Raw genomic sequence first — 10,384 nt, 5'->3', positions numbered from 1 at the left:
ATAAAGGGAGGTACCTTAGCTTCCCAAACCTATTGTATAAATAGATCTAATTAAGAACTTAGCTAACACGCACATGCACCGCATTGTATGTGCCTTTGGCGATGGAGTTGAGCACAGCGGGAGTATTGCATGCGCGACCGTGAGATGATGTCGCTGAGGGAGTGCAGGCGAGGGCATGCATCATTATAGCATATCATCCCTGCATTAACAAGAGTACTTAGGACGTGGTTGTTGTACTGCTTTATCATTACTGCTTGACTGAATTGATAACATATTAACCTTTACTTTATAGTTCCACTGAATTAACTACTCATTCCCACTTGGGATGGTGTTTTAAACACCACCCACACTCTGGTTTAGATGCAGGTGATGGTGATATCTATACAACAGAGTTGGACTTCATAGGCGAGGAGGAGTTCTCCTACGTTCAACTATTAGGCGGATCTATGTAGATCTCATACCGATGCGCAGGGACTACTGGGATACTTGTTTAGTTGAACACATTTACTTCCCTCATTTATATAGTTAAAAACAACACATGTATATATTTAGCCCGGTTTTATACTCATACTCCAAAATTTGTGAAACATTTTCATAATTAAATTTATATAATTTAGTCTTTCGCTTGCCAAATTACATTAACTTTGGAGTATGATATGTTGTTTTAATATAATCCCACTCATGTTTACTGCATTGTTAATGGACGACATCTAAACATCATTATCCATGTTGCATAAGTGACGCGTTGGAACTTGGGAGTAGAGCTTTGCTCGACCCTCCAAATTTCAGGGCGTTACAGGAAGGAACAAGTGTTGCGCAGTAAAGTTATCCTGCTCGTGAAAGTGTTATGGACACACCATATCGAGGAGGAAGCTACTTGGGAAATAGAAGCTGAAGTCCGTAAGAACTACCCACAGATCCTCGAGGAATACGAAAAGGTACTAATTTTGGGGATAAAATTTTTCTTTAAGGGGGGTAGATTGTAACGTCTCAGAAAAATTCGTACAAGGACCCAAGTACCACTTCTGGCAGAACCACCTAAGGACCGTATCTTGTCATAATTTAGGCGGAATTTAGTTAAGTGCTAACTAAATAATCGATCAATTTAGATCAAGCCACCATTTTCATAAATGAGAAGGCCTAAAACCATTAATACCACTGACTCAACGTCACTTAAAGACCTAGGAGAAATCCCAAGAGCCTGTCACTCTCAGGAGTACAATGAAACCCCGTATCGGACCTAGACCGCACGTCGAGGGTCCGATGACTGTGAAACTATAGGACTATGTCCGTTCTACTGAGCTTGATAACCATCATGGGAATCAAGCCCAGACGGTGTCCAAAATCATCCAATTTGAATGTTAAGTGAAGTGTGTGAGAAATGCAAATATCTTTAGAAAATGAAACGAAACTTCAATGAATTGGGCTGTTCGCTCACACGTGAAATTGAGGAGTTCAGACCCCCAGTTTCTGACCAAACTTTGCCCATAAAAAAAAAGAAATTTCCCTGCACATATCCGTATAACTATGGTCCCGATTGAGTAAGTATGACCATTGATCTGATACAGACTCTCCACGGTCAATCTGCTCATCCGATCACACCGAAGTCATGTCCTGGCATAGATTCATTGCCAGGGAGCATAACCTATGACGTAGGCGGGTAGTGGGCCTCCCTATCAGCCCTGTTTGTCAAAAATAGTCGCCCAAAGGGTATAACCTATGTACATAGTGGCCCTTGGGCCATTTACATCACTTCTGGGCTTATAAATAACCCTTATTTCCCCCCACCTCTCTCATAAACGAATTTTCACCAAACCCTAAGGGAGAGAGGAGAGAAAAGAAGAGAAAAGAGGACAGAGAGAAGAAGGATTTTAGGAGATTGATGCAGTAATCCTCTCCCACGATTCGATGCACCAAATCGCCTCCCCATCGCACTACCGAGTTTCTTTCGATTACAATTTTGGGTAAGAAAACCAAACCCTAATGTCATTGTAGAGATCCAGGTTGATTGTTCGTCAAACTAGCTAACCTATTTCGTCATTTAGGTGTCCGACGTTCTATTTTCGACAATGTAAAGTTTGAACTGAGTCCGAATCGAGCATCCCAACGAAAGGTACGGACTATAAATGCTTAGGTTATGGTTATCAATGCTTTCAATGTCAGCTAATGATTTATGCCTGACTTGATTGCTGTCATATTGTCTTAGATACGCCAATTTTGGTATAATATACATGCACGAACTATGTTGAGCAAAAGATGCATTACATATGTTTGTCAAAATGTGTGAATGAACAGTTAAACATGATTTGTGCTTGCCATGATTTCTGATCTAGGATTAATCATTATCATATTCATGTTAATATCTCTGTATAAGGAATTACTAAAATATATGTTATAACTAACCTAGTCTATGTATTTAATAAAGTGTAGTCCAAGTGTTTGATGAATTGTCTAAATGAGAAATTGTTGATGATTTGTATTTATTACAAGTATTAAGATAGGACTCTTAATTGGCTTATACATATGTATAGTTTCTTTTATGTAATCATATTTACCTCTATGCAATTCATCGATAAAATGCATGTGTTTGGTGACATGATTAATGTGTTTAATGAAATGCTCAAATGAGGAATTCACTTGGATTGTTTGTTAAATGCTGAAATGATTATCACATGTGTTTATTCGCTACATTTGAGTAAGATTGAGGCTACAACATAGCCTAGGCAATCAGTAACAGTCCATGTTCGGGTGGTCGAACTAGTCTCGCCACATTGAGTATACTCGAGGAATCCGGGTCACACGACGATTTTCGATAATGGCTAGGCCATGAGGAGTGCTTATGCGCTCCATATCGATTAAGTCAACATGTGCCCGTACCATTCGAGCTTGCCTAACAACTCAATCGGCCTATTGTGCGTTTACCATGTATGGACACTACTACTTAAATCTAAGATACCCCTCACCAATGTAAAGGCCCACTTTAACCATGGTATCATGATCCACTAAGACTCGTAAGCAGGGCATGGTGGTATGGGACACCGTGTTCGAACTATCGGCCTACACTGGGGTGACGAGCCTCCCCATAGTGACCAGTGAGCAACTAAGACTCGTGAGCTGGGCATAGTGGTATGAGACACCGTGTTCGTGTTGTCGGCCTACACTGAGGTAACAAGCCTCCCGTAGTAACCGTGAGTATAAATTCTTGAATTTACCTATCGACTGTTTTTTATTAGGAGTGATGCCCTACAACTTGCCTATCGTATGTGCTTAACTAGGAGTGACGACCTTAGATGGATCCTTCAGTTCGAGTCAATGATATAAAGAGAGGTACCCTAGCTTCCCAAATCTGCTGTACAAACAAGCTTAACTAAGTACTTGGCTAACACGACCATGCCTCGCATTACATTACTTAGGATATGCTTTAAAGGCGATGAAGCCTGCACGGGAGGCAGTGATGTCATATGCGAAACAGGTTGTCAGAGTCACTTGTGAGGGAGCTTTGATGCGAGGGCATACATCATTACTTACACTCCATTCCTGCATTAACAAGAGTAGTTAGGAAGTAATTGTTATGATTGCCTTCTCATTACTGCTTAATTGACTTGATAACATGTTAACTTTTGCCTTATAGTACCACTGAGTTGGCCACTCATTCCTACTCTGGGACGGTGTTTTAAAACATCAACCAGACTTTAGTTTAGATGCAGGTGTTGATGAAGTCTATGTGATGGAGCAAGATTTTATGGAGGAGGAGGAGGAGTTCTCCTACTTTTAGCTCTTGGGCAGGTCTACGTAGACCTCGTGCCGATGCGCAGGGACTGCAGGGATGTCTGGATTAGTTGGACACATCTACTTTTCCGCATTTTGTATATTTTGAAACAATTTATGTATATATTGAGCCTGGTTACATATTCATACTCTAGAGGTTTGTGAAACACTTACATGTTTAAATATATATGTTTTAGACTTCCGCTTGCTTAATTTAATTATATTCGGAGTATGATATATTGTTTTAGTATAATCCCACTCATGTTTAACTCATTAATATGAGTGAAATCTAAACATCATTATCCATATTGCATAAGTGATGTGCTAGATTTCGGGAGTAGAGCTTTGCTTGACCCTCGAAATTCAGGGCATTACAATTTCCCAGGAGTCAAAAACAATTGGGATCACGGACTGATGGAACCATGTTTAAGCGAAGTTTTCACGGTTTGACTCAAGGTCTAAGTTGTAGCAAATCTCAATGATCTCAATGCCCTGATCAAGCATAAGATTGAGACTTAACAGGATTATGAATTGATACTAGTAAATCTTCTATTCTACGTAGGCAAAGGATCGATGTATCGGGCTCAAACCTACTACAACCATCTATTCGTGTTAGCCTGAACAATGAAAAATAGAAATTGGTAATATACTTTAGACAACAGGGAACTATTATTAAAGGTAAAGGAAAATAAAATGAAAGATAAAATATTATTATTAGTTGTCACTTAAAACAACTCACAATCCTATTAAATGTTGTATGAAATTGTGATATCGTTAGGCATTGAAATAAATTTCTAGTTTTGGTATATATATAAAAAGATTTCCAATCTTTAGGGAAACTTGTATACATGCACAGAGCGACTTGTTAGGATAGAGATATAAGAGTTCAGCAAAATTTATAAATAGCCTATTTAAATCTAAGTTGTGATAGCACGCTTAGACATATGCAATATAGGGTACACCATTAGGATATAATAATATTAATAATTGAGATGTATGTTATCAAAATCTCGAGGGCGAGGTTCTCATTTAAGGGGGTTAGATTGTAATGACCCCTAGTAATCTGTCGTATACGTTTAAGGGAAAATAGTGAATGCTTAGAAGCATTGTAAATTAGATTGTCATTATTCCTATCTATAATAGAAGTACTAAATTTCGGGGACGAAATTCTCTTTAAGGGGGGTAGATTGTAACACCTCGTACTTTTTAGTACTCGAGTGTTGCCGTGTAACATAACTTAGTATAAATATAAACCTAACTTGAGCGAAAATCTACGTGCATTCTAGTATAAATCCGACCGTTGAAAGCAGTCCCCATCCATATATTAAGCCATCCACCCATTGATCTTCAAGAGAGATCATCAAGTCATCAAAGAAACCCAATTTAGAATTTTAACAACCCTGTTATGTGATTCACTCACTCAGGGTCTATCGCGGGCATTAGATTGCGTGGTCCACTATTTGTCTAGCTTATATTGTGGTCGTTAACAATCATTCAAATTCGTACAAATCCCACCATACAATTATAAGACCAATCACTAGTTTAGATTTGGAACTTGTTTAATCACAAGCTCGACCAGCAAATCATTCATCTTATATTTAGGAGTCTGAACAAAGAGATCCACAATGTTAACGAGCCTACAACACTCAAGTTCATAGCCCACTAATTGATCATCCTTATCCAACTTCTAGTAACGGAATATATCATTGAAGCCCACTTAAATAGACCTTAGGACCCTTCTAACCATCAATGTTCAAAGATAGAGTGATCTGACTATTAGATCGTTGAAATTCCATACTTGAAGACTTAAAATACAGGAGAATGGCTGACCTAAGCTTTGGGTCTGCCCGATCTTTGGTCCGATGGACCAATAGTTCTATTCAAGATGAGTAGACAAAGTGGATTTCACTAAACAGTACTATGGGATGACATTACTCACATGGGTGCCAAGTTGTGAAAGTAACCACTGGAATCTATTCATATAAGCCTAGGAATATTCAGGAATGCCAGTGATCCGATCAAGAAATAATCCAACCGTTGAAGTGTTGGTAATTGCTAGTTAGAGTCATGAAATTGAGTAGGATGGCCCACCTAAGGTATAGATCTCTCATCTTTAGTCTGAGGTCCAAGGCTGAAATAGGGGACTTGATGGTTGGTGTGGATTTCACGTAGCATCAGTGTGGACCCCACATTTTTTTGAGTGTGCACCAAAATGGGCGTGCACCCTTGGTACACGGACCCCGTCAAAACGGTTTGACCGAGATTCCCAAAAGAAGGAAAATCTCCTTCCTTTCACTCCCGCGCCCAACGCGTTTTGAACGGGATAATACCGTCCATCTGTTGAGTTGTGACCCACCTATAATGCTTAGATGGATGATCTGAACTGTCCATTGTGTTTAAAGCTTAATTTTTACCAAAACACCACTGTCCGTGTAAGTTCATGCACACGTGCACGCGCACAATGACAGGTACAAGAAGGGTGCACGCAACTGGGAATTTCTGAAAACGGAAAGCATTACGACAGGACAGCTGTTACGATCTGCATGAGGAGTCTTCAGTTGATCCTGGCTGTCTATTTAGGAGGATCCCCTCCGTCCGATGCACGTGGTTTAGGGCGTCCTTATAGAAAAAAATAAAGAAAACAGCGGTTGGTTTTGTTTTACCAGCCGTGCTTGAAGTTTGTTGCAAGACAAAGTATCTAGACCGTTCACTTCTGATCCAACGGCTCTGGGGATTTAAGGTAAACAATAAAAAGGGGAAGGATCAAGCAAACACACCTCCTCTCCTATTCTTGCGGTTGCTCGAGAAAGACCGGCCATTTCCCTTCTTCATTCGAACCCACCAGTTAAAACTCCCTCAAACTTCAAAAAAGCTTGTTTGGAAACTCCTTATAGTCCATCCGAAGTGTTTAGAAGAAAGAAAATAAGAGAAGAGGTGCTTGGGAAGGAAACGCCATTAATGGCCACCTCCTTCTTCCCCAATCGAGCCGCACCAAGGCATCTCGATTCAAGGTGATTTTTGGTCCGATTGGAGCTGCTGTTGTCCAGGGTTGAAAGAAAGAAAGAAAGGAGAAAGGAAAGTGGGGAGATGATGAGAGAATGAGGGAGAGTGGGCTCAAGCTGGTGCCGCACTGCACCAACTCGTTGCACCAGGTGACCTGGTCGTGTTGCTGTCTGAGTCAGGACCATAGATAGTTTGATACGGATGGGTCTGGGTTGTGTCCAGGCATTGTAAAAGGCAAGGAAAAGATATATATATATATATATATATATATATATATATATATATATATAGAGAGAGAGAGAGAGAGAGAGAGAGAGAGAGAGAGGGAAGGCATGCGTGTGGCGGCCGTTTGCTACAGTAACACGACTCAAGCAAGTTATGGACCGAGTTGGGTCTATTTTGTTGGCTTTTGGGTTGTGTCTAGGTCGAGTCCAGATATACCTGGTCTTTTAATAAGCAAAGAAGAAGAAGAAGAAAGAGGGAGAATAGAGAGAGGGAGAGGGTGTGTGTAATGGGTTATTATGCAGTTTGTTAGGTTAGGGTTTCGGCCGATTGGCTACTCTTTGAGTCGAGTTGAGTCCTAACTAGGTATGTGTTCTAGTGGTTCGGTTGAATTAGGGAAAGAAGAAGAAGATAGGAAGAAGGAGAGGAGGTTGCCGAGTTAACTCAACTAGTCAATGAGTCTCAATCTGAGTTAGGCTCACTGCTTGGGCTATGTTGCTGATTGCTTTGGTTGAGTGAAGTTGGAGAAGAGAAAGAGTGAGAGAGTGAAGAAAAGGAAAGAGAAGGAAGGAAAGAAAAAGAGGAAAGCAAAGAAGCGGGTATAATTGTAAGTTGAGTTGACTCAACCGTCAGTTCGGTTCGAGTGCAAGCGCATGAGCTGGCCACATTTAGTTTGCCACATTAGCACAGCCTCCTAGCAACATTTATAGATGGTTCAAAAGATAAGGTGATAATTTCTTCCCCTTGAGCTTTTCACTTTCCTATTAGTTTAAGTGATAGTTTCTGTTTTAACTACAGTTGATAATTGATATCTCTATTATTTATGCTAGTTGTTGGATTTGACTTCTAACTTATATGCTCAACATTTATTCTCATACAAAGATATGCATATTGCACTTGTATGCCTTCTCATGCTTGTGGATTGCTTATGGAACTTAAACTGGTACATCAATCAATGAGAAACCCCACTTATAAATGTATACCCATACTTGGGATGTAACTAAACTGATTGTGGCTATAATGGGCCCCGACCTACTGGCCATTTTACCTACATTTGTGCGGACTTACCATCTTGCGGATCCTTGTGCCCTCTGTGGCTTTAATATGATATATGTCCTTTCTGCCTTTGATGTAATATCTGCCCTTTGCGCCTTTAATATGATATTTCCCCACGTGGCATTCATTTGATAATTGCCCTAAGTGGCTTGATGGGATTACTTTTATATAACCATGCGATTGTAAGTTCCACCTATTGAAATATGATTGGTCATTAGTCGATGAGGTTCCATGAAACATCCCAATGTTGGAGTCTCTTGAGCCGAGGATGGTGATATGGGACCTATGCCCGAGCTGTCGGCCTACGCTGGGTGACAAGCCCCCCGTAGTGGCCTGCGAGCTTTCTTAAATTGGCTAGTTGTAATCAGAATAATAATGGTTTGACTAATCATGCATTCATAGCATACAAGCGATGACGGGTGGCTAATTCTGGATGTTGTACCACGTACCCTTAGGCCTTAGTGTGGTATCTTTTCGCTAGCTCCCAGACCATCGACTATCGACCCACGCACATGATGTACGATGGCTTGGTCATTATTTTTGTACGTGATGTACGCACGTGATGTGTTACGCTGGTGACTGGCCATCGCTAGCTCCCAGACCATCAACTATCGCCCATTCACCAGGTTCCGATCCTCGGATGCTACGAGGAGGATTTTCAACATCAATTTGATTCGTAATAAGCATAACCAAAGGCATAACCCACAAACAACAACCAAAAACTCTATCACATTTCCACTATGATCAAAAATTTATAAGTACAGTGCGTATAAAGAAAAATACAATGATGATAGACAAAAGCTCTAAAATGATCTGCCACGTGCTCTAGCCTCAGTGCTGCTGCGATCCAACGTCACCTGCACGCAACGGTCGTGCATAAACTTATGAAAAGCTTAGAGGGTGGTGAAAGTGTGTGCGCAAGGTAGTAATACAACTACGCAGTAACAGAGAAATGTGAAATATGCTGATGAATCCATGAATACCATTAGTTGTACCAAGGCTATGGGATGCAAAGCATGAATGATGTCGGCCATACCAAGGCCATGCGATGCAAGATGCAACTCAAGCATACAAATCCTCATCTGAGTCCACATATCAATACAGTTCAACTCTGGAATATAACCGGGGTCTAGTACACTCCGAACCATATTGCTGCCCCATCGCGCGCAACAAGGTGAGTGGAAGAGACCTCACTATCTGTCTGCTAATAGCGGGCCCGACTCGTCAATAGCGGACCCATTCCTCGAGCGGGTCAAACTCAGCCTAGCTTTGCCCCCGCCTCTTGGGCGGGTAAGGCTACACCCCCTTCCAACCGACCACGACACAATGAAAAGTGCGACCTTCTAGTGATCAGCACTCGGCACTCATGCACCCACTCAGTTTTGACATTGGAGCAACCTCCTGATACCATAAGGGTTTAGGAACTTTCACCCAGGGATATCTATAGCACCCCATGTAGAACAAGATTTTCAGTATCCAATCCTGCCAACCATGATATGCTTATAGAGACTACGGCCCTAATATCACTAGGGCGTATAGTAACCATGTCACACAATGCGAAATGCATGAATCACACTATCCAGTCATGCAGCAATCCTGCACGTACCGCGTGCTCATGTGGGCAACTCCGCCCATCCAAGAGCTCATAAACAATCTGCCTGAAGGCGTATGCTATGATCAGTCACTCATTTCATCATAAGCATATAGATGATGCGCATGGGCATGTGTCAAGATGTTATGTTGTCACATACTCATAATCGGTATCGATAGCCGGCGTCGACCTCGATAATCGGCACCGATAATCAGCATCGATAATCGGCATTGATAATCAGGGTCGATAATCGGCGTTGACCTAGATAATTGGCACCGATAATCAACATCGATAATCGGCACTGACAATCAGCATATATAAACAAGACAGGGTCCATAGATGATCAGTCGATCAACTATAGTATAAAGATCGGCACTCGGCCGTGGTTATATCAAATCCGGTAACATGGAGTCATGCATCTATGGTGAATGGGGCCCACTTATTTGGGTTAACCCACGAAGGGAATGGGCCTAACAAGGCCTAAGAGAAGGTCACAATGAGGTCATCTAACCATCATTGCCCCTCAATGTGGACATCTAACCAACATTGCTCCCAAGGAGTGGCCTATATAAGGAATTCATAAACAATGTAATGGCCACACACATACATTACATTGGGCCTCGCTCATAGGCCTCAGACACATCGCATTAGACTTCATATACATCATATAGGCCGATCGAATGGGCTGATTCAAATGGGTCGATTCAAATGGGCCGACCAAATGAGCCGTATCAAATGGGCCAA

Source organism: Magnolia sinica, chromosome 4 (genome assembly GCF_029962835.1).
Source record: "Magnolia sinica isolate HGM2019 chromosome 4, MsV1, whole genome shotgun sequence".
In the NCBI taxonomy this organism is placed as follows: Eukaryota; Viridiplantae; Streptophyta; class Magnoliopsida; order Magnoliales; family Magnoliaceae; genus Magnolia; species Magnolia sinica.
The sequence above is the reverse complement of the archived record's forward strand: the minus strand, read 5'-3'. Positions refer to the sequence as shown.